Source organism: Gossypium hirsutum, chromosome A11, assembly GCF_007990345.1.
Source record: "Gossypium hirsutum isolate 1008001.06 chromosome A11, Gossypium_hirsutum_v2.1, whole genome shotgun sequence".
In the NCBI taxonomy this organism is placed as follows: domain Eukaryota; kingdom Viridiplantae; phylum Streptophyta; class Magnoliopsida; order Malvales; family Malvaceae; genus Gossypium; species Gossypium hirsutum.
In genome coordinates, this window is record NC_053434.1 from 99,839,434 (window position 1) to 99,843,510 (window position 4,077).

Sequence of the window (4,077 nt, forward strand, 5' to 3'; positions counted from 1 at the left end):
TGCGCAAAGGTCAGTGTAGTCGATCCCTGTAACATGGGAGGCTTTGACTAATAAAATGTACTAATTGGCCCGACCAAAAATTCTAGAAAAAAATATGTAGATGGGCATATGAGTCTAGTTTCAGGGAAAAATTACGAAACTGATTTTTGAGTTGTGAAACTCAAGATATAATTTTTAAGGTGACAGTAACGCAGTTAGCCAACTGCCTGGAAAATTTTAAAATGGATTGTGCAAAGAAGTGATTTAAGTCTGCAAACCTCTCGTGTTCGACTCCGGCGACGGACTCGGGTACGGGGTGTTACAATGCAAAGCAACAAATGTCACAGAGCCAAGAAACCCTCTGAAAATCCCCACCTAATGATAGACTTCAACAGCAACATGTCACGTCGGTCCCCCGGCACCGCAAACCCACCAAAGAAAGACACAAAAATAAAATAAAATAATACCAAAAACAACAAAGATACACTCAACACCACAAGACTGCCATAAAATTCAAAGAATAATAGGCAGACACACAAACGAAATCAAGAAGAAAAGTCGCTTGAATCTTGGAGAAAAACAAAATCGCTACGCTACGCTACCAGGCGACATTCATGTGTCTGAAACAGGGACACTTTATGGTGCCGACGCTTCTGCACCAACGGGGGCCCAAAATTAGCTTTGGTGCTGTGCTCGACCCTCTCGCACATCCGACACACCAAGGTACTGATGCTGCTTGATGCTCTGACATATCGAATGGGCCGATGGTGCCCAATGGCCCTGCACCATGGGATGGCACACGCTGCCAATGGTGTACGAGGCTACCACATGACCGGGGGCCAAAGCTGCCAGAGGCTCTTGTTGCAAAAGGGGAGGGACAAGGATGATTCATTCATTGTTGGGTACCGAACATGCAACGGTATCCTAATTCTACCTTTGGGACTGAGAAGGGACCGGGAGGATTTATTCATTATTGGGTACCGAACATGTAGCGGTATCTGAATTCTACCTTTTGGGATTTGGGAGGGACTCGTTGCGCCGTTTTGTACATCCCGAGATGGCTAACCGGATCATCGTCGGGATGGACCGTCGAAGCACCGCCGGGAACCTAACCGATGGTAGGGGACACTGACATCTGGGCGTGCGATGGGCGTGGGCAGTGCCCTGGATAACCCCTGGCCACTCAATATCACTTCCCCCTAAAGAGCTAAAAAAACTCGGTCAATGTGCTACCAGTCGAAATTCATGTGTCTGAAACAGGGACAGGTTTCAGATGTCTGAAACAGGGACACTTTTTTTAGCCCAACGCTCTAGCACATCCAAGGCACCAAGGTATCGATGTTGGTTGATGACCCGCTACCACGGGATCGCCTACGTTGTGGATGTTGCCCGAGGCTCCTGCACATGCTTGAAATGGGGGCAGTTTTTTTTAAGCCACTTACACTTAGAATTTTTAACTGAAAATTTTTTCTATTGGCCGAAAACAAATACAAGAAGCCGAATGAAATATGGCATCACGGTAAAGCAGAAAATTGAACAAGTGCCCGGACCACCAACAGTTGAGAGCTTACACCCGCACCACCACGGCCCCCGTTGTGCCATGTTCCCCGAGGGGCGGCACGGCCAAGTGTTTAACTAACTCCTTACACCAAGTCCCCCACTTGGGGACCCCAGGGTTGGGACGTGCAAAAGAACAAGGAGGGATTGGAAGGGAGATAGGGGGAGGGACAAATCGAAGCGACAAAGGGCTGAATCTCAGTGGATCGTGGCAGCAAGGCCACTCTGCCACTTACAATACCCTGTCGTGTATTTAAGTCATCTGCAAAGGATTCTACCCGCCGCTCGGTGGGAATTATGCTATAAGGAGGCACCTGCGACTTGTCCGCAGCGGTCACTGTACCTACGACAAGTGCCCTTGGGGGCCAAAGGCCCCTACTGCAAGTCGGCAATCGGGCGACGGGCGCGTGCGTCACTTCTAGCCCAGATTCTGACTTAGAGGCATTCAGTCATAATCCATCGCACGGTAGCTTCGCGCCACTGGCTTTTCAACCAAGCGTGATGACCAATTGTGTGAATCAACGGTTCCTCTCGTACTAGGTTGAATTACTATTGCGATGCGGCCATCAGTAGGGTAAAACTAACCTGTCTCACGACGGTCTAAACCTAGTTCACGTTCTCTATTTGTGGGAATCTCATTAATCCATTCATGCGCATCACTAATTAGATGACGAGGCATTTGGCTACCCTAAGAGAGTCATAGTTACTCCCTCCGTTTACCCGCGCTTGGTTGAATTTCTTCACTTTGACATTTAGAGTACTGGGCAGAAGTCACATTACGTGAGCATCTGCAGGGACCATCGCAATGCTTTGTTTTAATTAAATAGTTGGATTCCCCTTGTCTGTACCAATTTTGAGTCGACTTTTCATCACCCGGGGAAGGTCCCCGAGGAAATTGTTCCTAACCTGTCCCCCGGCCGGCACGCGGCAACCCGCTCTCGCCACAAAAGCAGCTTGAGCAGTGCACCGGTAGTTGACGGGTTCGGGACTGGGACCCCCATGCCCAGCCCTCAGAGGCAATCCATTTCCCAAGGTTACAGATCCATTTTGCCGACTTCCCTTGCCGATATTGTTCCATTGACCAGAGGTTGTTCACCTTGGAGACTTGATGCGGTTATGAGTATGACCGAGCACGGACGACATTTGGTCCTCCAGATTTTCAGGGGCCGTTGGGGGCGCACCGGACACTACACAATATGCGGTACTCTTCCGGCCGCTGGACCTTACCTCCTACTGAACCGTTTCCAGGTTGGGCAGGCCATTAAATAGAAAGGATAACTCTTCCCGTGGCCCTCGCCAACGTCTCCGGACTCCCTAATGTTTCCATCAACTGCCGCGTCCCGGTTGAGGAATTTTAACCTGATTCCCTTTCGAAGCTCACGCTGGACGCGCTATCGGATGGGCTTCCCCCATCTTTTAGGATCGACTAACCCATGTGCAAGTGCTGTTCACATGGAACCTTTCCCCTCTTTGGCCTTCAAAGTTCTCATTTGAATATTTGCTACTACCACCAAGATCTACACCGACGGTCGCTCCGCCCAGGCTCACGCCTCAGGTTTTGCAGTGACCGCCGCGTCCTCCTACTCATCGGGGCTTGGCCCTTACCTCGATGATTGGGTATAGGTCGCACGCTTAAGCGCCATCCATTTTCGGGGATAGTTGATTCGGCAAGTGAGTTGTTACACACTCCTTAGCGGATTTCGACTTCTATGACCATCGTCTTACTGTCTTAATCGACCAATACCCTTTGTGGGTTCTAGGTTAGAGCACAGTTGGGCACCATAACCCGACTTCTGGTTCATCCTATATCGCCAGTTTTACTTACCAAAAATGGCCCACTTGGAGCTCTCGATTCGGTGGCGCGGCTCAACGAAGTAGCCACACCGTCCTACCTATTTAATGTTTGAGAATAGGTCGAGGGCATTGTGCCCCTGATGCCTCTAATCTTTGGCTTTACCTAATAGAACTCGCTAAGGGCTCCAGCTATCCTGAGGGAAACTTCAGAGAGAACCAGCTACTAGATGGTTCGATTAGTCTTTCGCCCCTATACCTAAGTCAGATGAACGATTTGCACATCAGAATCGCTGCAGGCTTGTAGTAGAGTTTCCTCTGCTTTGCCCTGCTCAGGCATAGTTCACCATCTTTCGGGTCCCGATAGGCAAGCTCTCACTCGAACCCTTCTCAGAAGATCAAGGTCTGTCGACGATGCACCCACGATGGATCCCGCCAATCAGCTTTCTTACGCCTTACGGGTTTTCTAGCCTTTTGACTCGTACACATGTCAGACTCCTTGGTCCATGTTTCAAGACGGCCGAATGGGGAGCCCGCAGGCTGACGCCCGGACCATGCAAGTGCCAAAGCACACCAAGATGGCGCGTGCTGGATCCCACGATCGAGGCGACGACGTCTCCACAGGCGTATCAAAGTCCCAAGCTTGGGCCGCAGCCACGACCCGCGTCGGTCCATGCCCTGAGCCAATCGGTGGACCAGCTCTCGCCATTCCATATCCGGCTGGGGCACATCGTCGCCCCCCATCCGCTT

General features: G+C 50.6%; 1 pseudogene; it reads right to left on the reverse strand.

The window, feature by feature from the left end:
• Nucleotides 1-1,706: 1,706 nt before the first annotated feature.
• Nucleotides 1,707-4,077, reverse strand: part of LOC121210293 (uncharacterized) — a 2,786-nt pseudogene continuing 415 nt past the window's right edge.